The following is a 25,710-nucleotide window of genomic DNA, read 5'->3' as shown; positions in this document are numbered from 1 at the left end:
TCCTCGAAGTTAGGATGGGGCCTTCATGTAGATTCTCTCAAAAACAAGGCATCTAAGGTTGACACAGTGTGAAGACCAGCCAGGGCTAAGAGTTTTGCCTCATCCAACTTGTATCATCTTCAAAACATATTTTCTCTTCATAAGAACCCATTTTTCATGCATGTGCATTAGCAAAGTTATGCTATGTAATAGAAGCTCATGCCCAACCATTCATGATTCGGGAATTTTACAATGTTAGATCCACGTAATGCAAGCTAACAAATGATGCTCCTCAAAATTTATGAATGCATTGAAAAGAATGTTCTTAACCTATCTATATATGTTCGTGCATAAACAAAAAGACACACACAAGGGAAAATAAATTCCAAATGACGTTGACTAATGTGATCAAAATTCTTGGCGAAAAAAACTCCGCCCTTAGATTTGCAGTGGTAGACGCACAGTGTCACCACATCCACCCCCTCCAAACCTGTACATCCTCAGAATGGGCCACAACTACCCATCCTCATCTCCGCCAAGCTCAGTGGTCAATGCAATCTTTTTATCTTCTGTAAAAGTATCTGCAATGTCCACATCTTCATCTTCATCTTCTCCTGGATCAAGTCCATCGAAAATTGTGTCATCCAACTCCTCAACTGCATAGGATGTATCATCTCTTCTCTTGAATAGTTTGGTTCTCTTCCCTCCAATCGGAATCCACAAGGCCATACCATCAAGCTCTACTAAGGAATATGTAGCATTTTCATGAACATGTTGCTCCCAATAGGGCCCAAACAATCATCTAGAAACCTTGTGGATAGCACTATATTGGTTGTCTAGACTGCTGTCATAGACCAACACCCAATCTCCCTCTTTAATCTCTTTAGGCCATAATCAATGTCTCCTATCAAAGTGGTCTTTGTTGTGAATCCTTGCCTCTCTGATCTTTTTAATTTCTCTTTCAATATCTTTGGGTCTTCTTTCCAATTGACAAATACGAAGAGCCAAAAGATCTTCTCTAGTCATCTCTTCTTGCTACTATAGTCACTAACGCACTCCAAGTAAGTGTGCAAGTCTATATAGGCATCACTGGCTTCTGCCCATACATCAACTGTAACGTGCCCACTAGAATCATCCAGGACACGTCTTAGCAGTCCATTGGAAAGGATGTCTAGAAAGCTCCGCCCGGCATTCCCATGGAATGTTACAGGACTTGCGATCTAGGTCTTCCCGCGTCTGCCACATAGCGGAAGTATCCTGGCCGTTCCCACTTAGGATCGACCTGAATTAGGGTTTTCTTGATTTGGTCATTAGCTAGCAGCAACTAGTGTCAGACCCGAGCGAACTACTTTACGCAGAAACGCCAGGTCCGAAGCAGACTCATGCTGCACTTGGTTCAAGGAGAATGGGAAACGAGAGGGATGCAAGGCTCAACCTCTCTGCCATAAGGTATAGTCCCATTCCGTTCCCCTAAAACAGCGTAAATTGGGTAAGAAGTAACTCTAGGTCATCGCTCTCGTTATTCGTTTTGATGATGATGATCATCCCGCTGTTCTTCGAGATTTTTGAGAAAAATTCCCGGCTAATCGGGACCACCCAACCGTAGGACGGACCCATGGCCCATCCTCCGCACTTTCCTCAGTTTGTTTTAGTTATGTAATTATCTAACACATTAATTTGACATATAACAACCAGCTTCTTTAATTACTCCTGTTAAGCACTGGTTCTTTCACGTAATCTTATCACGTGACATAGAAAAACAATATCAGACAAATTCTTTATTATCATTTCATCATTTTATCTTTGAAATACAAGGAGTTCCGCCCATAGGCTTGTCCATAATCCGCCCGAAGGCTATCCAGTAATCCGCCAGGGATCACTATTCCAAGCTTCCGCCCGTAGACTAGTATACGGGCCTCGAGATCCAATCCCGAGTCACATTAGCCTCTTGTGCAGGACCTGGAAGGCGAGGGATTTACGGCCAGAGCCCCCTTGGCACCCAAGCGTCCTCCTGCTCCAAGTAGAGCTCAACGGAAAGACCTCTCGCGGCAGGTTCGGTCCACGTTCCTAGCGCGGTCAACAGCCCCCTTGGTTAGGGTCAGGCAGGCAGTCGGGGGTAACTGAAGCTGCCTCTCCCTTCAGGCCTTCAACCTGAAGCTTTAGATATCTTTTCATCCTTTAGTTCCTTGAGCAAACAATGCAAACAGTGCTTTCTAAACTGTTACAAGCACAATCAATTCCAGTGGTCGTTTATTTGGCCAATTTCTAAGGAGTGAATCCTTCTCTCCGAATGCATCCAACATTCGATCCGGGATCAATTACGACTTGGCAAGATCCCCAAGGGTTTGTTTGTTCACCCTATTGTCCTTGGGTTAGGGCCATACCCTGTTAACCCAACTTAACCAATACCTTAGGTTTTATTAACAGTAAATCCTGGAGACCATGTCACTCCAATTTATTGATTGATCATTTGCTTCCAAGCAAATACCTAACTTCCCTTTACTTGGCAATTATTCCCCAAGAAAGGTGATGTAAAAGGATGATTACTCATCCTCTTGCAAGTTAAACTTGCGCAATAACTTGCCAACCTCATTTCAAGAAATGGCAAAAATCTCTTGTGAACAAATCACAAGTCTATGCGACGTTGCAACTTTTTGCACAAGTGTCGCATCTATTCCATGGGATCATTTCACCCATTAAATGGCATTTTTTGGTCACGGAATTATCTCCAGACAAGAAGCAGGGTTTAGGGTGTCTTCTTACCCAACCCATTCCTAATTACACTAGGCCAACAATGTTCGGTCCTAGGAATTCCAACTCAATCCGAGTTTCATTAGTTGAAGGAGTGATTCTCAGGGTAGAAACCTTAGATCGTTTTATGCATGAGCGTCCAATTGTGCCCTATATTCCGTGAATGTGGGTAGGACCTTTGGTTTAAGGGTTCGTCTTGGTAACAGGTGCGTGAAACTGGGTCAAGTCCTTAATGTGCTAAACCCTAGCTAGCACTTGGAGTATATCATATCGATTTAACCATCCTACATGAGTCCTTTGCGGTTTAGGTGTTTTGGGTAAACCCATTTACTTGTCTTATGACAAGGAGGAGCCATTCCTAAAGATATTGTCTTGATCTAAGAGGGAAAAAAACTAGTTGCGTTATGTCATAACTCACGTAAGCACGCGATTCATTTCCTCTAGATTCGCAATCCCTAACTACTCTTGTTAAGACCAAGTACTTGCTAAAATTCACATAACTTCCATTGATCCTACTAGGACCTGGATTCACGATTCATGCTACTAAGATTTTAGGGTTTTATGTTAAAATGAACCGTGCAGCCTTTCCCTAACTACATTTCTGAAAGAAATATTCATACACTAAATGAATGAAATTCTTACGTGCGATGAGTGTGCAACATGCCATTAATCTTTCCATGCCTAGTAAAAAGGTGTACCTCAATAATTTCAACCTTGTAATGAGGCAACAGTTGTCCTAGGCTCATCACTTTTGAATGCACAAAAGGAAACTTACTGATAAGGTCCTAAAAATGCATAGACACCTTATGTTCTTTTCATTCATTCCATTGAACGTACCAATGACCAATTTTCATATCTTGAGCTAATTCTAGTAAATGTTCAAATAGCCAATTCATTTTCCAATTGCATTTAACTTGACTAGGTGAATTTGAACATGCATGGGTGCTTCCTAATCCATGAAGTTATCGTGACTAATTCAATACTTTTGTGTGGAATCCAAATAGATAAAACCTGGACTTGTGGACTCCGGGAAATATCCACGTAAATACTAGGAGAAGATCCTTCCGCAGGCGCGCCTTGTGACTTTTTTTTTAGGGCCCATCGTGAATTCGATCTTCGGTTAGCCTTCATGGATTTCGAACTTCTTGCCTTGGCTTGCAGTCTTATGATCTTGGCCCGTCTCCCTCTTACACGCAATTCCCTTTGAGGTACGGCTTCCTTAACCGAAGTACCGACTTGTGGAATTTGGCTTTGGAAGGCCTTAGGGTTCTTGTGAAGGCCCTTTTGAAAACGGAGGCTTGAGAGATTCTTCTCTTTGAAATTCCGGCTAGGAATGGTTTTGTGGGCCTTGCGGAAAAGGGAACTTTAAATCCCAAGCCTAGGGCCTTATACTTATTTTCTTCAAAAATCCCGAGGTAAAGATCTTGTGAAAAAAAAAGGGGTTCAAGGAAACCCTCTTCTTCTCTACAAGACCCGAGGCGTTGAGGGCTTGTGAGGGATTTTGTATGGAGGCCTTATAGGCTTCTCTTCGAAGCTCGGGGGGGGGGGGGGGGGGGGGGGCAAAAATTGGCTTTCGGAGGGTTCAATGGAAAGGGACCTTTAAACTCGGCAAGGGAATGGGCTTGAGATGGATGCAATGGGAAAGGGGCTTTAAATCTCGGGGGTAAAATGAACTTATGGAGATCCAGTGTGAAGGGAGCTTTAATTCCCGGGGGTAAAATGGGTTTTATGGGGAATCCACGAGAAGGGGGCTTAGAGAAGCCCCCTTAGAAGCTTCCCAGAGAAGCTTCTAAGAAGCTTCAGGAAGCTACGTACAGCGTGGGGATAGAGGACTTGGGAGGCTTTTGACGGCGTTCTGGTCCTACTCCACGGCAGGGCCCTCCTCCACGGACGGCATTGTGGCTCTCCCCTCCTTCACGGCCGCCTTCCTTCACGGCCCCCCTCCTTCACGGTCGCCTTCTCCTTCACGACCCCTTCTTCATGGCCCCTTCTTCATGGCCGCCTCCTTCACGGCCCCTTCTTCACGGCCGCCTCCTTCACGGCCGCCATCTCTTCATGGCCGCCTCCTTCACGGCCACCTTCTCTTCACGGCCGCCTTCCTTCACGGCTTCCTCCTTCACTCCCCAATCTACAGCGTCTGATTGTTCATGGCCTTTTTCTCCTCGTCAGGGTTTTCGCTCTTACTCTCTCATAGCCCTCTCCTCTTTTGCGGCCGACCCCCTTCCCTGGCTATCCCATACCACTTATATAGGTGAGGGGAGGGGGTCCTCCCTCCCCCACGCGGCATCATGCATGCCTTTATCCCCTTGCGAGCTCCAGCAAAAAGGAGCTTAATAGCTCTTGCTATTCCCTTCTCCTCTAGCACGACAGTCGACTGGAGGAGAGAGGGATAATTAATAAAAAAAATTTGCCTTTATTCAATTAATGACCTCCTATTAAGTAGAGATTCATGTGAGGAATGCATGCCTAGAAATCGGGAATGTCACATTCTCTCCCCCTTGGAGGAATCGAGATGTCCTCATCTCGAGATAAACTGGGATATTGGTGGTTGAGAGTGCCCTCATCTACCCAAGTGGCATCCTCCTCGAGATAATCTTTCCATTAGACGAGGCATTCTCTCAAGGTTCTGGATCTCAGTTTTCTCTCCCTAACATCTAGGATCCTATCAGGCCTTAGTTCAAGGACTCCTTGACTAGGCATTACAACTTGTTGGTCATCAAGTAAATGGTTAGGATTAGGTATATACTTCTTCAATAGACTGATATGGAATGCATTATGAACCCGTAGGTTCTCAGGGAGTTGCACTCTATACGCATTAGGTCTTAAGCACTTGAGGATCTTGTATGGTCCACAATACGTTGGACTTAGCTTCTTGCAATCTCCTAGGGATAGAGAACTCTTCTTTGGGCATACGTGAATGAAGACCATGTTTCCTTCCACAAATATTCTATCTTGACACTTCAAATCCGCGTATGCCTTCTGTCTATCCTTTGTAGCTTGGATGTCCCGAGAAAGGGAAATCATGAGCTTTGCACAATATCTTCTGCTTAAGTGACTGGCTTGCTGGTATACATGCCTTGTTTTGTAGTAGACAAGTCCATTATCAATGGAAAATTCCTGATACTTAGCTTGCAACTTCTGATTCTGCTCCTTGGTAGATATTTCCTTTATCATTGTTTGGTAGGCCAAATCATGGCATACTTCCTCTCTAGCTAGCTCAAGTATAGGGTTGTTGGGCATAGATACTTTTGTAGCTAGAGAATTGGCCGTTGATGGATTCTGCAAGATTAGGGAATTTAGGAATGCCTTGCGACTGAGTGCATTGGCAACTATTTTCTTCTTTCCTGGTCAGTACTTGATTTCAAAATCATATTCCTCCAATACTTCAATCCACCGACGTTGTCTCATGTTGAGCTCGTTCTGGGTAAAAATCCATTTGAGACTCTTATGATCGGTTACTAGAGTAAACTTGTTACCCAATAGGTAGTGTCTCCAAAGCTTTAGAGCATGGATGACAGCTAATAATTCCAGATCATGCGTGGCATAATTCTTTTCATGACTCTTCAATTTCCTTGAAGAGTATGCTACTGGATGACCTTCCTGCATAAGTACACATCCCAAGGCAAGAATGCTAGCATCAGTTACTACCTCGAACTCCTTATTGAGGTCAGGAAGTTTTAGAATAGGTGCTGATACCAAACTTTGCTTCAATTTGTCGAAGCTATTTTGTTCAGAAGTTGACCATGTAATAGAAGTCTGCTTCTTTAGTAAGTCTGTAAGAGGTGCTGCAATCAAGGCATAGTTTTTTATGAAGACCCTATACCATCCTGTCAATCCAAGAAAGCTACGTATTTCCTTGATGGATACTGGTATTGGCCATTCAAGCACATCTCTGACTTTGGCTGGGTCTACTGATATTCCTTCTGATGATACTATGAATCCCAGATATTCAATCTGATGCTTGAAGAATGCACACTTCTTCATTTTTGCATACAGCTTATGAGACCTCATTGTCTCAAGGACAATCCAAAGTTTGGGGTTCATGATCTCCTTCCTGTTTGGAATAGACTAGAGTGTCATCAAAGAAAACGAGCACGAAGTTATCAAGATATGGTCTAAAAAATATCCTGCATTAATCTATTGAAGGTGGCAGGTGCATTTGTAAGCCCGAATGACATAACCAGGAACTCAATGTGTCCATATCTAGTATTGAAGGTCGTCTTTGGGATATCTTCTTCCTTGATTCTTATCTGATAGTAACTAGACCTAAGATAATCTTGGAGAAGATCTTGGCACCATGAAGACTATCAAGAAGCTCATCTATTCTAGGAATAGGGTACTTGTTCTTGACAGTTGATTGATTCAACCCTCTGTAATCAATACATAGTCGAAGTGTTCCATGTTTCTTTTTCTGGAACAGTACTGGAGCTTCCCATGGTGAACTGCTAGGATGGATGTAGCCCAGATCTAGCAGTTGCTTGAGTTGTTCCTTCAGCTCAATTGCTTCCGGTATAGACATTCTATAGGGTCTCTTCGCAATTGGCGCAGCTTCTATTACTAGTTTGATCTCATGATCTACTTCTCTTTGAAGCGGGAGTTCTGTTAACTTTTTCAGGAACTACGTCCGCGTATTCCTTTAGCCAAGTGACCAAATCACTTTACTTCTCTATCAATATTCACAGTCAAGACAATCGTTGATTTTTAACAAAAATTTATTCCATTCATATCAGCATAGCCCTTACAATTATTTCTTGGGGCGATGGAACAAGTTAATACATTAATTCGAGGAGAATAAGATGTTGTTGCATTCAGCTACAGGAATTGAGTAGTAGTACGGATTGGGGTCATCGATTTTCAGGAATCGATAGTTCATTGGAAGATTAGGGTATCTTTTCCTTTGATATCCATTGTTCTCATGACGTCCCAAAACCTTGATTCGGTTGGCAGGGATTCTTTGAGTCACTTCCCCATACACATACTTATTCTGGTTAACCCTTCGACCCCCGACCTGTAGGGTTGCGTTTGCGTGAGCCTCAACAAAGACGAATAGCTTCACGATCTTCAAATCCTCCATCCACTTGATTCTCTTCAAGTTAATTTGAAGGTACGTAGGTCGATAGGCAGTTATGTAATAGATCCCTGAAACACCCATCCATCTCCGTTCCACGTACACAGGCAATGGATTGTAAATGCGGTCTAGGATGTTCATCATCTCAACCCTTTGTCGATAATCCGTGGAATGCATCGCGGTCATAAACATGACTCGGAACACTAAAAACCTGTTCCATGCTTCATAATTCTGCAAGACAGCATTGAAAGTAAGGAAATGTTTGAGACAGTAACATTTGCTTTACTTCCTCTTATCAAAATTTCTTAAAAACAAGTCCTTTGTTGGTTCGCTCTGATACCAACTATAACGTGCCCACTAGAATCATCCAGGACACGTCTTAGCAGTCCATCGGAAAGGATGTCTAGAAAGCTCCGCCCGGCATTCCCATGGAATGTTACGGGACTTGCGATCTAGGTCTTCCCACGTCTGCCACGTAGCGGAAGTATCCTGGCCGTTCCCACTTACGATCGACTTGAATTAGGGTTTTCCTGATTTGGTCATTAGCTAGCAGCAACTAGTGTCAGACCCGAGCGAACTACTTTATGCAGAAACGCCAGGTCCGAAGCAGACTCACGCTGCACTTGGTTCAAGGAAAATGGGAAACGAGAGGGATGCAAGGCTCAACCTCTCTGCCATAAGGTATAGTCCCATTCCATTCCCCTAAAACAGCGTAAATTGGGTAAGAAGTAACTCTAGGTCATCGCTCTCGTTATTCGTTTTGATGATGATGATCATCCCGCTGTTCTTCGAGATTTTTGAGAAAAGTTCCCGGCTAACCGGGACCACCCAACCATAGGACGGACCCATGGCCCATCCTCCGCACTTTCCTCAGTTTGTTTTAGTTATGTAATTATCTAACACATTAATTTGACATATAACAACCAGCTTCTTTAATTACTCCTGTTAAGCACTGGTTCTTTCACGTAATCTTATCACGTGACATAGAAAAACAATATCAAACAAATTCTTTATTATCATTTCATCATTTTATCTTTGAAATACAAGGAGTTCCGCCCGTAGGCTTGTCCATAATCCGCCCGAAGGCTATCCAGTAATCCGCCAGGGATCACTATTCCAAGCTTCCGCCCGTAGACTAGTATACGGGCCTCGAGATCCAATCCCGAGTCACATTAGCCTCTTGTGTAGGACCTGGAAGGCGAGGGATTTACGGCCAGAGCCCCCTTGGCACCCAAGCGTCCTCCTGCTCCAAGTAGAGCTCAACGGAAAGACCTCTCGCGGCAGGTTCGGTCCACGTTCCCAGCGCGGTCAACAGCCCCCTTGGTTAGGGTCAGGCAGGCAGTCGGGGGTAACTGAAGCTGCCTCTCCCTTCAGGCCTTCAACCTGAAGCTTTAGATATCTTTTCATCCTTTAGTTCCTTGAGCAAACAATGCAAACAGTGCTTTCTAAACTGTTACAAGCACAATCAATTCCAGTGGTCGTTTATTTGGCCAATTTCTAAGGAGTGAATCCTTCTCTCCGAATGCATCCAGCATTCGATCCGGGATCAATTGCGACTTGGCAAGATCCCCAAGGGTTTGTTTGTTCACCCTATTGTCCTTGGGTTAGGGCCATACCCTGTTAACCCAACTTAACCAATACCTTAGGTTTTATTAATAGTAAATCCTGGAGACCATGTCGCTCCAATTTATTGATTGATCATTTGCTTCCAAGCAAATACCTAACTTCCCTTTACTTGGCAATTATTCCTCAAGAAAGGTGATGTAACAGGATGATTACTCATCCTCTTGCAAGTTAAACTTGCGTAAGAACTTGCCAACCTCATTTCAAGAAATGGCAAAAATCTCTTGTGAACAAATCACAAGTCTATGCGACGTTGCAACTTTTTGCACAAGTGTCACATCTATTCCATGGGATCATTTCACCCATTGAATGGCATTTTTTGGTTACGGAATTATCTCCAGACAAGAAGCAAGGTTTAGGGTGTCTTCTTACCCAACCCATTCCTAATTACACTAGGCCAACAACATTCGGTCCTAGGAATTCCAACTCAATCCGAGTGTCATTAGTTGAACGAGTGATTCTCAAGGTAGAAACTTTAGATCGTTTTATGCATGAGCGTCCAATTGTGCCCTATATTCCGTGAATGTGGGTAGGACCTTTGGTTTAAGGGTTCGTCTTGGTAACAGGTGCGTGAAACTGGGTCAAGTCCTTAATGTGCTAAACCCTAGCTAGCACTTGGAGTATATCATATCGATTTAACCATCCTACATGAGTCCTTTGCGGTTTAGGTGTTTTGGGTAAACCCATTTACTTGTCTTACGACAAGGACGAGCCATTCCTAAAGATATTGTCTTGATCTAAGAGGGAAAAAAACTAGTTGTGTTATGTCATAACTCACGTAAGCACGCGATTCATTTCCTCTAGATTCGCAATCCCTAACTACTCTTGTTAAGACCAAGCACTTGCTAAAATTCACATAACTTCCATTGATCCTACTAGGACCTGGATTCACGATTCATGCTACTAAGATTTTAGGGTTTTATGTTAAAATGAACCGTGCAGCCTTTCCCTAACTACATTTCTGAAAGAAATATTCGTACACTGAATGAATGAAATTCTTACATGTGATGAGTGTGCAACATGCCATTAATCTTTCCATGCCTATTAAAAAGGTGTACCTAAATAATTTCAACCTTGTAATGAGGCAACAGTTGTTCTAGGCTCGTCACTTTTGAATTCACAAAAGGAAACTTACTGATAAGGTCCTAAAAATGCATAGACACCTTATGTTCTTTTCATTCATTCCATTGAACGTGCCAATGACCAATTTTCATATCTTGAGCTAATTCTAGTAAATGTTCAAATAGCCAATTCATTTTCCAATTGCATTTAACTTAACTAGGTGAATTTGAACATGCATGGGTGCTTCCTAATCCATGAAGTTATCGTGACTAATTCAATACTTTTGTGTGGAATCCAAATAGATAAAACCTGGACTTGTGGACTCCGGGAAATATCCACGTAAATACTAGGAGAAGATTCTTCCACAGGCGCGCCTTGTGACTTTTTTTTTAGGGCCCATCGTGAATTCGATCTTCGGTTAGCCTTCATGGATTTCGAACTTCTTGCCTTGGCTTGCAGTCTTATGATCTTGGCCCGTCTCCCTCTTACACGCAATTCCCTTTGAGGTACGGCTTCCTTAACCGAAGTACCGACTTGCGGAATTTGGCTTTGGAAGGCCTTAGGGTTCTTGTGACGGCCCTTTTGAAAACAGAGGCTTGAGAGATTCTTCTCTTTGAAATTCCGGCTAGGAATGGTTTTGTGGGCCTTGCAGAAAAGGGAACTTTAAATCCCAAGCCTAGGACCTTATACTTATTTTCTTCAAAAATCCCGAGGTAAAGATCTTGTGAAAAAAAAAGGGGTTCAAGGAAACCCTCTTCTTCTCTACAAGACCCGAGGCGTTGAGGGCTTGTGAGGGATTTTGTATGGAGGCCTTATAGGCTTCTCTTTGAAGCTCGGGGGGGGGGGGGGGGGGGGGGGGGGGGCAAAAATTGGCTTTTGGAGGGTTCAATGGAAAGGGACCTTTAAACTCGGCAAGGGAATGGGCTTGAGATGGATGCAATGGGAAAGGGGCTTTAAATCTCAGGGGTAAAATGAACTTATGGAGATCCAATGTGAAGGGAGCTTTAATTCCCGGGGGTAAAATGGGTTTTATGGGGAATCCACGAGAAGGGGGCTTAGAGAAGCCCCCTTAGAAGCTTCCTAGAGAAGCTTCTAAGAAGCTTCAGGAAGCTACGTACAGCATGGGGATAGAGGACTTGGGAGGCTTTTGACGGCGTTCTGGTCCTACTCCACGGCAGGGCCCTCCTCCACGGACGGCATTGTGGCTCTCCCCTCCTTCACGGCCGCCTTCTTTCACGGCCCCCCCTCCTTCACGGTCGCCTTCTCCTTCACGGCCCCTTCTTCACGGCCCCTTCTTCACGGCCGCCTCCTTCACGGCCCCTTCTTCACGGCCGCCTCCTTCACGGCCGCCATCTCTTCATGGCCGCCTCCTTCACGGCCACCTTCTCTTCACGGCCGCCTTCCTTCACGGCTTCCTCCTACACTCCCCTTACTCCCCAATCTACAGCGTCTGATTGTTCATGGCCTTTTTCTCCTCGTCAGGGTTTTCGCTCTTACTCTCTCATAGCCCTCTCCTCTTCTACGGCCGACCCCCTTCCCTGGCTATCCCATACCACTTATATAGGTGAGGGGAGGGGGTCCTCCCTCCCCACGCGGCATCATGCATGCCTTTATCCCCTAGCGAGCTCCAGCAAAAAGGAGCTTAATAGCTCTTGCTATTCCCTTCTCCTCCGGCTGGAGGAGAGAGGGATAATTAATATAAAAAATTTTCCTTTATTCAATTAATGACCTCCTATTAAGTAGAGGTTCATGTGAGGAATGCATGCCTAGAAATCGGGAATGTCACATCAACTCAGTTGGCATATAACCTATAGTCACACTATAAGTAGTGCGATCAGCCCATAAGGCAAAAGGAAATAGCCTAGGCCACTCTCGAACCTGTCCACCACATGCTTTAGCCAAGGCTTTCACAATTGGTGGATGAACTCTTTTGCTCTTTCCATTGCTTTCTGGATTATATGCTGAAGTCAAAGTAAGTTTAATGCCAAGGTGAGAAAAAAACTCCCTAGCCTCATCAGCATCCAACTCACCTCTATCTGTAGTAACTTTTCCAACACATCCATACCTACAAATAACATCCTCCAACATAAACTTACAAACCACTCAAGTAGATTTTGTTCATAATGCTCTTCCTTCCACTTGATTTGTGAGATCTTCTCATGCCAAAACAATATAGCGTATCTGCCATAAACCAATATGCATAGTAATCAAATAAAGAACCCACTTGTAATGAATACATAGCACGTAGGTAGGATGAAGCTCATCTCTATGCCTCACTAAAGAGAAAAACTAAAAATCAACGCATGTCTCAACAAACTGTGAGATATCTCTATACATGCCTCTCCACCAATAGCACTCTTTGATCTTCTCATAGGTTGCCCAAACAACTTGATGCTGCCCAACCCAAAGACTTTCATGAAATTCTTTCATGATCCGCACCTATGAGGCTGTATCACAAGCAACTCTCAATGGCTTTCCTCCTCGCTTTCATGGATGTTTCCAAAGTAGCCGACTTCGCAAGAAGAAACCATAAGATTTTCTTCTAATATTTTTGAAGTCTAAATCAGTCCATCCATGCTCTTTAGACATTGTACTCAAATAATGACCAATCTGCAAATACTCTCATGTATATAGAGTCTCATCAAAGCTTTCCAAAGTAGACACATGACAAATATGATCACTATGCATGGGTGAAAGATTAGTCCCATAATCACCATCATCAATACAAGAAAAATCCATATCGTCATACCTCGCTCGTGAAAGCATATCAGCTACTAGGTCATCTTTACCTGGTATGTGCTTGAACTCAGGATTCATGGATTTTATGTATCCAATCCACCTAAGCATCAAAATATCTAAAGTAGAACAACTCGTGATCGTACACCTAAAAGAGGCAAGCAATCAGTCTCAATCACCACAGCAGCACCAATGAAGTACTCTCTATCATTCTTGAGAGCCGTGTGACAACTCCCAAGAGCTCTCTTTTAACTTGTGGATACTGTCTTTTCCGTCCATTCAGGACTTTCACCCCAAACCGAATAGCATACCTATTCCCATCTACATCATCTTGGCCACCAATAGCCCATCAAATGCTGATAGGACTAGTATCAACAGTAAGAGAAATAGGTCTCCCACACTCATAATCTGCCTTTTGAAGAGTTGGAGTAGCTCTCAATAATTTCTTCAGTTTTTGCATGGTTTTAGTATGTTTTATCTCCCAAGAAAAACATTGCCCTTTTCTCAAAAGCTGGTAGAGATCATGTGCAATATGAGAAAAATGAGGAATCCAAATAAGATAAAACACACAAGCTCCAAGAAACCTGCGAACCTTCAAAGTAGAAGAGCAAGTCTCCACAATCTTCTTTATGGAAGGATTAGAATACATGACACCAGGAAACCATCTCAAAGCCAAAGCCAGGAAGGTGAAAGGGAGCATGTTTGATAGATAACACAATGGCTCATGACAAACAATGAGATGAGGAACCTTTCTTCTGCTAGTCATGGTCAGCATAGAGGTTCATGGCTAGATAAGAATGAGAGGAAAAGGAAGCTCGATCTTCTCCTACAACATCGTGTAGTGTCGGATTTTTCCTATCGACATCACTTGTAGGCCCTATTACAAAGAAGATTATTGTGGACACGAGGAATTAGCGAGGAGGAACATCTTTTTCTTCATCAGGAGAGCTAGGTCAAATCTCAAACAAAGAAGGGCTATCAATAGAATAAGGAAAGGATATGGCTTCTAACTTGAAACTCTTCTACAAGGTCAAGTCAATAATAACCAGACAGACACTTAGGAGAGAAATGCTCATCCAACAGGTCATAGGAGACAGACAACAAATCGACTTGTATCCTAGTTCCCAAATAACAATGTTCCAGGTAGTAGAGCCACTTCCATAGATGTCGTGGCAACAACCAGAAACTTGGAAGGAGTGTCTACCAATAGAAGAATTCAAAATATAGAGGAGTCAACAGCCTACAACATTGAACGCCAAGAGGTTTTGGGGAGGAGAAGTATTATAAATGTTTTGGTGAGTGAGTTTTGGGATAGATTGGATCGGTTGATTAGATCATTCCTCAAAACTAAAGGTTAGACACCTGTTGCATGGGAGTTGACAAGAGATGGGAGGATAGGTCCCTCCCCACAGTAGTAGGTAGCATAATATCTAATGTTAATCAGAGACAAAAAATAAGGAATGTTTTTTTAAAAGAAAAAGCATACAGAAGAAAAAATTTGACGATGCTTTTAGCAAGAGTTTTCAAGGTGGTGGATTGATATAAAAGCAAAGAGAGGGGGTGTGATCAGGAGGAGAAGGTGAGAAGACGGCTCAAACTTGAAAGCTGTGATGAAGGCTGCTGAAGATCTACAAACCTGCAGAAGTCGAGTGAAGGAGGAGGATGAGATGACACAAGATATGAAGGTGACGAAGGCATGATGAGGTAGTTGAAGAGGGACTTTAGCGAGCTCAAAGCTGATTCTCAAAGAGCATCGCTGATGACTGCAACAAAGGCATTAAATGAGAGGGAACGAAGTCGACAATGGTATTGCCACAAAGTAGCAGAGAGGACGAGACAAAGAAGAGCCAAGAGAACAATCAGGAAAAGTTTGGAATGATGAGTAAGGTGGTGAGGAGTTGACGGCTAACAAAACAAAGCCTACAATGATGCTGTGGAATGTGTGATATACATGAAAGGATAAAAAGAGAAGGAGCCCGAAGAGGAAGTAGAAGAAGGAGAGTTGATATATAACAGTACAAAAGGCATAGCCTAGAGAGGGGGCAAAGAAAAACACTGATAGGGTAAGCCTTTCAGAATACAACTAAGTGTAGTCTGTGCAAGCCACCTAAATTCCTCTGGCGGCAGATAGTGCCATCCTTCTTGATCAGCTATCTTCTTGAAACTCTTATCCCTTCTCTATGAGATGCCTCTATTGGACATATAATCAAGCCTATCCGAGACAAGGAGTTTTGCCAATATTTCATCATTATCATTATCATCAACACAGAAGCTTTGTGTTGTACTGATGGAGTCATCATGAAGAGGACCTAATTTTTTCCTTAGGACAGATGAAGATTAGAACTCTCAAGAGAATCTAGGAGGTGCTCTTATCGGTCATCACACGTGAGTTTAATCATCAATGAGTCATATGATTGGAATTTCACCTAAGACTCTTCACAAATCATGAGGAGTTAAAACTGATAAGATCATCCATTAGTCTTGTATTCTTTAAAGTCTTTGCTTGGAAATCCTTAGAATCAATGCAAACATGAGTACTTCCAATAAACTTATTGATTCCTCTTGTGAAAAGAATTCTAATGTCTATGTGTTTATCTTGAGTTGAGCACTCTTCTTCATTCTTCCTCCCATCTCAAAGTGTCCCAGTGGCGAGCAACCTCCACGAACCCCCTAGCGTGAATCAAATGGGACACCTAGTGAACCCGACGTGAAAGCATCGCTTCTGATTATCAAGATGGGAGACTCTTCAAATACTCCACTCCACTTCATCATCGAGTGCTTCTTCCTTTTTGACTGATGAGATGAAGAATTTATTGCAAACTCTTTCTTTAGCCATATGGATCAAGAAGAGTGCTCAACTCAAGATAAACACATAGACATCAGAATTCTTTCCACAAGAGGAATCAATAAGTTTATTAGAAGTACTCATGTTTGCATTGTTTCTAAGGCTTTCTATGCGAAGACTTTAAAGAATACAAGACTAGTGGATAATCTTATCAGTTTTAACTCTTGATGATTCATTATGAGTCTTACATGAAATTCCAACCATATGACTTGTACTCACGTGTGACCGATAAGAGCACCGCCTAGACTCTCTTCAAATTTCTAATCTTCATCGGTCCTAAGAAAAAAATCAGGTCCTCTCCATGACGACTCCATCAGTACAGAGCAAAGCTTCTGTGTTGATGATGATGATAATGATGAAATATTGGCAGAACTCCTCGTCTCAAATAGGCTTGATTATATGTCCAATAGAGGCATGTCACAGAGAAGGGATAAGAGCTTTCAAGAAGATAGCTGATCACGAAGGATGGCATTGTCTGCCAGACGAATTTATGTGGCTTGCGCGGACTACGCTTGTTGTATTCTAAAAGGCTTACACCATAAGTGTTCTTCTTTGCTCCCTCTCTGGCTATGTCTTTTGTACTGTTATATATCATCTCCGCTTATTCTGCTTCCTCTTCGGGCTCCTTCCCTTTTTATCCTTTCATGTATATCGTGTGTTCCACAGCATTGTTGTCCTTTGTTATGTTAGCTGTCAACTCCTCACCACGTCCTTAATCCTTGTTCATCCTTATTTTGGCTCTCCTTCGCCTCGTCCTCTCTGTTGCTTCATAGCAATACCATTTTTGACTTCGTTCCCTCTCATTCGATGCCTTTGTTGCAATCATCGCCGATGCTCTTTCAGGAATAGCTTCATCGAAGTCCCGCTTCAACTGCCTCCTCATGCCTTTGTCACCTTCATATCCTGTGTCATCTCATCCTCCTCCTTCACTCGACTTCTGCAAGTTTGTCGATCTTCGTCAGCCTTCATCACAGCTTTTGAGTTAACACCGTCTTCTTGCTTTCTCCTCTCATCACCCTCCCCCCCTCTCTTTGCTTTTATATCAATCCACCACCTTGATAAAATCTTGATAAAAGCATCGTCAAGTTTTGTCTTTTGTAAGTTTTTCTTTAAAAAAGCATTCCTTGTTTCCATCTTTGATTAACGTCAAAGATTATGCAGCCCGCTATTGTGGGGAGGGACATATCCTCCCACCTCTTGTCAAATCCCATGCAATAGGTGACTGACCTTAAGTCTGGAGGAATGATCCAATCAATCGATCCACAATCTATCCTGAAACTCAATCGGCAAAACATTCGTAACACTTCTCCTCCCCAAAAGCTCTTGGCATTCCATGTTGTAGGATGTTGACTCCTCCATATTGTGATTTCTTTGAAGTGGCTCTAACACTTGCACACAAGGAACTTTGGACACGAAACTAGATAGCAAATACACACATATCTAGTAGATACACAATTTTTTCTAGATAGTACCTAGGAAATTTTTAGTTGAAACTAGGTTTTTAGTTTTACTAGATAAAAGTGAAGCTATAACTAGTGAAATCCATGTCTATATGGTAAAGCGAGAAGATTTTCTATATAACATCTAATATAGCCATGTTTAGAAGATTTAAAAATCAAGCTATAACTAGCAAAATAATTGTAGATGGCAAATGAGAACAAATTTGTGCACAGCATCTAACAGAGTCATGCTTATGTAATTAAGTAACACACATCACAATGGATAGGCCTAGCCATAATCCATGTAGAACAATTTCAAAAAAGACATTATGGATATATGCTCATAATGGAGATTGGAAGCTATTTAATCAACATCTATCAAAGGGAAGAGTGTGCATTGAGCATGATTTTGGTATGTTGAAGAATAGATAGTGCATTTTGCATGACATGAATGTTGAGTTGTAACACGTTCCTATGTACATATTAGTGGCATGTTGTGTCGTGCATAACTTCCTCATGGATACATTAGAGGATGAACTAAGAGAGGATGATATTGACCCTCATCCCAAAATGATAATGTACCAACTCATCCCGCAAGGTCAAAATGCATTGAAGGCCAAGCTCTAAGATTAGCAGTCTTTAATCAGTGGACCTTGCGTATGCAACTAGCTTGAGTTTTTGTATGCCTCTTTCTTAGCAAAGCTAAGACTATGGCTTTGTATTTCTCCATCATGCATAGCATTTTTGTTTCTCCATCATGCACAGCATTTGTATTTATCCATTGTACTTTGTAATCAACCATCAATTGAAGTTCTTCTATGTCATTAACGTCAAGCAATCTACATGTCAATGTGGTTGATTCAATGTGTGTGTCAATGTAGTTCAACCAATGTGACATTCAATGTGTTAGTTAGTTAGATATATTTACTTAGGTGCTTAATGTATACTTCGTGAGACATACTTTATTGGGTACTTAGTGTACATACTTAGTTTCTTAGTGTACATAGTTAGATGCTCAGTTAAATACTTTAGGCTTAGTTAGATACTTATATACTTAGATACTTAGTAGTTAGTAGCTAGATGCTTAATTAGTTAGGTGGTTACTTAGTGTATGTATATATTTAGATACTTAGATACTTAAATACTTAGTAGATATTATTTAGATGCTTAGTTAAATACTTAGTACTTAGATGCTTAGGTAGATACTTAGTTAGGTGGTCACTTAATGTGCATACTTAGATACTTAGAGATAGATGCTTTAGTTACTTAGATCATTAGTTACTTTGGTTCTTAGTTGCTTAGATACTTTGATACTTAGTTGGTTTGGTACTTTACTAGATAGTAGTTAGATGCTTAGTTAAATAATTAGTATGGTCAGTTAGTGTGCATATTTAAATACTTAGATTGATGCCTAGTTACTTAGATACTTAGTTACTTAGTTACTTTGGTAGTTAGTGACTTAGATACTTAGATACTTAGTTAGATGCTTAGTTACTTTGATAGTTAGTTACTTAGATACTTAGATACTTAGTTAGATGCTTAGTTACTTTGATAGTTAGTTACTTAGATACTTAGTTAGATGCTTAGTTACTTAGATACTTTGATAGTTAGTTACTTTGGTACTTAATCAATTTGGTACTTTGTTAGATACTTTAATGGCTTGGGCTCTTAGTTAGATACTTTGATGCAATTAGAACAAGTTGTCTCTCTCAAATACCAATCTCTGTTAGCACATACTTGGTTACTTTTCTTCTTTAGTTACATTAGGTACTAAGTACTTTTGGGCATTTTCAAACTAGTTCAAAAGTGACACAACTTTGTAAATGAGATGACACCTTGCATTAAGATCAAAAGAATAGAATACAAATGTAATTTCATGGGGGGGTTGTATACCTTGTATTGGCAAGGTGTTGGGCAATTTGCAATTGAGTTTCTAGCCTCTTCTCTTCTAACACAATGTGCCTAAGCTCCACTTCTTTTAGTGCTTGTGCCCAGTTGCTCATGCCTTGCTTGAGTGTTGCACCAACATTGTCCATTGACATGCTTTTCTACTTTTTGTTGCATTGGCCTCAAATTTCTCTTCCAATAGATGGGCCCACATTGCTTTCTTTAGTCTTGTTCTCATCACACCTGTGCATAGCCCTCTTTATAATGGATGCCCCTCCATTTCTATGTCCTCCTCATGTGCCTCCAAGGGTTGTTCTAGGTCTTGACTTTCAGCTATACTGGCACATTGGAATCCCCCTCATCATCTAGAGATAAAATATTGAGACGAGAGCAAAATCATTTCCACCAAAAAGCACCTTGAAGCCCATTGACGTTTGGGGTGGTTGATAGCATATCACGCATTCTTTCATAAAATTCCCATCTTGATTATTTTGCACCTGATATGGCCTCTTGGCATGCTCTTTCATGTATGCCTTCTTTAAGTTATTTCACTTATTTTAGCATTGAGTCTCCATGAATTCCATTCCACAACTTGCATTCACATCTCGAGCAATTTCAACCCAATGCTTAGTCTTCAAATTCCCTCAATTCAAAGAAATTCATTTATCCTAATAATAGTCAGGAAGAGTGAAAATTTGGAAAGAATACCAAATCTCATTCTTATTTGTACAAGCAGTTGGCCCTTCCACCGCTTGGGTTGGTGTTGGAGAGACTTTTTGCAAGGATGGAGTATTTCTTTGTGAAGAGGACTGTCCAATGAGAGAGCTTACAAGTGATGGGTTGTTGACATGTACATTTGAAGAGGGTAGAGGGTTTGGGATGTTGGAAGAGGGTTGAGGACTTGGAACATTACTTGATGGTTGTGGGGTTGACATAGCTAGAGATTGAAATGGACTAGGCATAACAGGTTGGGATTCCAACACCATTTCATCTTCTAACTCATTAAGATCAAGGGTATCATGTGGACTACACAATGATTCCAAGAAACTATGGTGTGAGTTGAAAGATGGTCGTACAACACAACTTATAGCTTGCACAAAGAAATGTACATACTACATGTCACTTATGCACTTATGCCAATAGAATTCCAACACAAGTTATGCACTTATGCATAAGAATGGGTGAAATAGGAATGGGTACAGTTAGAAATGATTAGAACAATTATTAATTTAACTTAAGATTTAAAACGTAGCCAGAAGGCACGAGAGGAGAGATAGGCACAGATAGCTCGGGATAGGATGCGCAGTTTGAAGAGGAAGAAGAAGGGCAAACAGGGGAAGACAGAGTGCAAGAGGATCTCTAAGGGTAGGCGACTCCATAGCTCTGGCTTCAGCTCGACATGCCATAGATGCAAATTACGTTGGATCGAATAGCAGATAGGGAAGGGATGACGATAGCAGACTAAGCCGTAGGTGGCAAAGGGATGAGGGCAGAAGCTAGTTGGGCTACAGACAGCGAAGGGGAGAGGGCACCAAATGGTAGCAGATGACTGTAAGCGACTGGACTTGACTATAGCACCTACCAATGGAAATGGCAAAGCGAACAAAAATGGCATCCACCAATGGAAATAGAAAAGTGAACTAGAGGAGCTTATCGACTAACGAATTGTAATGTTGCCCAGATAGCCAATCACAGCCAAAGTAGCTTCGACTACTTCAAATAACTTGCGTGCAATACCCAAATGCAGAGGCCTGATGTTTATGTGCGCGATGGTGGGGAGACACAGATTGTGAATCGACACAAGCTCCTGGCTTTGAGCGACGCAATAGGGTTTAATGTGGGGCTTCCTCAACCTTTTCTTTCCTGTCATTGGCGGCCTCTCTAAGGTCTTTATCCTGTGGCTCCTGCTCATCTTCCACAGTGTGCTATTGCGCTTCTTCCATGAGGTCCTCGAGGAGAATGTGCATGGGAAGATCGTGATCATAACCGGGGATTAATTTGGCATCAGCAAGGTATGATCAGAAACTTGTATTTTACTGACTTTCTATCATAGCTAGACAAATTTTAGCAATTTGGTGTTCTCATGACTAATTTGCCATATGGTGAAAGGAAGATAAATACAATCAATGACATTGCCAATGGGATAACATCAATTCCAGTAGGGATGAATCCCATATACAACAGTAAATTGTATATAATGCAAAAGATGTTTGATGGTGATGAGAGTGAGAACCTGGGAGGATGGGTTCACAGTCGGCATATAATGCAAAAGATTGGTGGAGAGTGATAGATCCAGCTTTATTGCTCCATCCCAATGGATATCAAAATGATTCATCAGCAGAACATCTCGATGAAGTTTATGGAGTTCTGAAAATAGCTTTGCTCTGCATGAACCACATCCCAAAAGATTGTCCATCGATGAGGGAGATCCTGGATGTGTTGTGCGGCTTGCTCTTGGAGAAGTGAAAGGCTCAACATATAATAAATATGGCATCAGCAACAACAGAAGCTCAGGATAGTCCTGACTCCTGTCTCTGATAGTCTGCCAGCTTTAATGGGCTCAGTAGCAGCAACAGCTCAGCTGCTCAGGATAGTCCTATCTCTAATAATTTGCTAGCTTTAATGTAATGGTCTTGACTCTTGAACACGCACTCGTCTCCGACTCCATCTCCAAGCTCGGTTATAGCCCTTCAGCTTCCAGCAGTACCAAGCCAACATCCTCTGCCATCCCATATTAACAGCAATGCTCTCTATTATTAATAGGAGCACACCACCTAGTTACTCACAGTATGAATTACTTATCTCTGAAAAGGGACAACACTAGCTGGGAGTACGTTAGTGTTCAGGTTTTCTCACTCTCAATGTTCAAAACGTGATAATATTTCAAGGACTAGGATGGTGTGAGGTTTTCTCATCTAACGTTCGCTATGTGTACTAGCCTGTCAAAACTAGATTAATTCAAACCAGAGCTCTATGCAAGCTGTGACAAATAGTTTATCTACTAATTATTTACATCAAGGAGCTTTGCCAGCTGGGCAACACATGTAGAATCCATGTATCATGAATTTCCATGCATCATTGTCCTACCATGATCAGCATCAACATCACAATGTGAGATTTGCTAGAGCTGGACTAGTTGCTGCCACATTAAGGCAGTTGCAGTAGCTGGTTGATTAGATAAGTTCAATTAACAACAATTTGAAGCAAGCTCAGATGATAAGGCAACATCAAATCGTGCAATTGATGCAATCTGGAGGCCACAAGCAACGATCATGTACTCCTCTCGATCATCTGTCACACTGCAGGCTCGATGCATCACCTTGACTCTCATAAGGTCAGTTCTATGTGTAGTAGTTTATATATATGATGGCAATAATTGGCTTTGAGTAAGGATTTCTATATTGTATACACTATCTGATGCACATGGAGTTTTAGACAAAATCCCACTATAATTCCCACATTGTAAAATACTACAACATCATAAGCTTCTACAAGGGAGGGACCACAAGTCAGCCTCTGAGGTGAAAGCCAGCAGTCTCGTGCCCCCAAAAACACCTAGCTAGGTGTGTGGTGCCTCCTGAGAAAAAGCTCATGATATTGAACACTATAAGGAAAAACAAGGGAAAAGAACCCCTTTTCCCACATGGGAAAATATTAGAGGCCTTGTGATGGTAGGGACCTTGGCTTATTAATATTTGTGATGGTGAACTGTTGTACAGGTTGTAGCATCAAATCTTCAGGATCATAAGGCTAAGAGTAACACTCATATCACCACAACAGTAGCTATGACTAATTTTGATGAGAGTACTCATCATCATCATCGTGTGGTTGAGTAGCACTGCAGTATACACCTAGCAGCTGAAACGACCTCCCACAGCTAATACTGCATGTGATCATCACCCCCATCAAGCACCTGCTAGATTAGCACCAAATTCATCCCATTTAAGGTACTGACCCATAATGATCAATATTATGCACACTCTGCATGATTTTACCTGACAATGATTATTATCTCATTATCATCATCATCACAATCTGCATGATTTGCTCTTACAATGATCATTATCTCATCATCATAATCTGCCTTGCTGAAATGACCTGCAATTTCTGATTCACAATCCCTGCAATGTAACAGTTCTACCCTTGTGGCAAAACTCAAGAGATAAGGCATTCAAATCTATACTGATTTTTCCCAATGATTACAGCCAATCACAACCCGGGACAGCATCTATTGGCCCCATATCCAATGCCAAAAGATCACCTGCAAACTCATAATCATCAAAGAACTTGATCTTGGCATACTGGCAACAATGTTTTCTGATCATATGCTGTCCATTCGCTATCTCCACTTTTAGACCATGGTCTATCTCTGTAGCAACCAATCCCACTCTTTGCAATGTTCTGCAATTAATGAAACTGTGAGTGCTACCACTGTCTACCAATACGTGAACAGATCTGCCATTAATCATTCCTTTCAACCTGATTGTGTCAGCACTTTTGGCACCCATCAAGGCATGAAGTGAGATGGTATACAGTGTAGATTGGGCATCCCAATAAATCTGGTCATCATCCACAGGGACATTACCATTAGCATCACCTCTGACATGAAAAGGCATTGTAGGTTGATGCTCCAACACAGAGAGTGCTGGCTTACGGCCTTTCCTGCCACATGTAGGCTGAATATCAATCTCATGCATCACACGAGTGGTTTGCTCAATAGCCCCACCCGGATCAAAGGGAAATGCAGTCCCCTTTGTGGCTTCTGTGTCAAGAGATTCATCTGCATCATGAGCTCCTGTCAATTCCTCATGAGAGACATCATGGGGGTCTGCTACATCAGCCACTTCATCATCATTTGATAATTCAATTATCATGTTGAGTTTGGCTGACATTCTTTATTTTGCACACATCTCGGTGCTCAGGTGTCCATTTCTCTCCACACCTAAAGCATAAATTTTACTTTTTCCTATTGTCCATTATGGCCCTGGAATGTTGTTTAACTTCTGATTTGTCAAAACCAGAACTGGATTTGACACCCGACTTTGCATCCATGGGCCTGTATGGCTTTGCATATGGCATTTTACTCCGAGTAACTGTTGGATATCATGGAAAGGGGGAAGCTGCTGATTTCTTATCGATCCAATCAGCAAACTTTGTCTTCCTGTCAGCCTCATAAACAGTACCATAGGAGCTACCTGACAAATGCTTGTACTTGCCAGCATATTTTGGCTCAAACACCTCAGCAAGCTGCGCTGCTCACTCAATGGTTTGAGGATTATGAGCTCTCACATCAGCAGAGCCAGAGAGGGATTTAAGCCTTGTATAAAATGTAGCAGCTTTCCCTTCTCGAAAATGTCTTGTACAAATAAGGAAAGCCTCCAAAAACGCTGTAAGTACTCCTGGACCGTACCAGAAGAAGTATGGCACTTCCAGTAGGGTCAAAGAGGATGAGTTGCAGGAGGTCAATCTAGGGATTGATGCTGAGCCAAAAATGGTAAAGGTTAGTGCCCAAGTAGAAGGCCAGTTTTTGGAGGATTTGATCAAATTGCTATAGGAGTATATTGATGTATTTGCTTGGGAGTATTCATAAGTAAAAGGCATTGACCCTAAATTGCACCAACACCATATCAATTTAAAAGAGAATGATGTTCCAGTTGTGCAACAAAGATATCGTATGAATCCGAATTTTGCAAAACAGGTCAAGGAGGAAATAGATAAGTTGCTGGTTGTTGGCTTTATTAAACCTGTAAGTGAGGTCACATGGTTATCACCAATCATTGTGGTATCCAAGAAGAATAGCAAGTTGAGGGTGTGTGTGGACTACAGAAAACTTAATGCCGCTACCATTACAGATCCGTTCCCAATGCCATTTTGTGATGCAATGTTGGATGTTGTTGTGGGACATGAAATGTATAGTTTTTTGGATGGCTTCTCAAGGTATAACCAGATTGGTGTTGCTAAAGAGGATCAGCATAAGACTGATTTCATAACAGAATGGGGTGCATTCATGTATATAGTTATGAGTTTTGGTCTCAAAAATGGACCACCATCCTTCAACTTTGTGGCCCATAAGGTATTTGAGCCATATCTACAGGATTTTATGAGGGTCTTTGTTGATGATTTCTCAGTGTTTGGTAAAAAAGACTTACATTTGATGCACTTGAAGTTATGTTTGGAAAGATGTAGACAGTTTAGAATGGCCTTGAATCCATACAAAAGTGTTATGGCTGTAAGAAGTGGCATCTTATTAGATCATGTGGTTTCAAGTGATGGGATGGAAATTGATGTTAAGAAGGTGGAAGCCATTCAATCAACAAAAT

At 41.9% G+C, this 25,710-nt stretch overlaps 1 pseudogene; it reads right to left on the bottom strand.

Annotated features, from left to right (window-relative positions):
* Positions 1-495: 495 nt before the first annotated feature.
* Positions 496-25,016, bottom strand: LOC148026145 (uncharacterized; annotated as a pseudogene).
* Positions 25,017-25,710: the final 694 nt, after the last annotated feature.

Source organism: Lygodium microphyllum, chromosome 14 (genome assembly GCF_053477565.2).
Source record: "Lygodium microphyllum isolate KBCC chromosome 14, Lygodium_microphyllum_v1.1.10, whole genome shotgun sequence".
In the NCBI taxonomy this organism is placed as follows: Eukaryota; Viridiplantae; Streptophyta; class Polypodiopsida; order Schizaeales; family Lygodiaceae; genus Lygodium; species Lygodium microphyllum.
The sequence above is the reverse complement of the archived record's forward strand: the minus strand, read 5'-3'. Positions and strand labels throughout refer to the sequence as shown.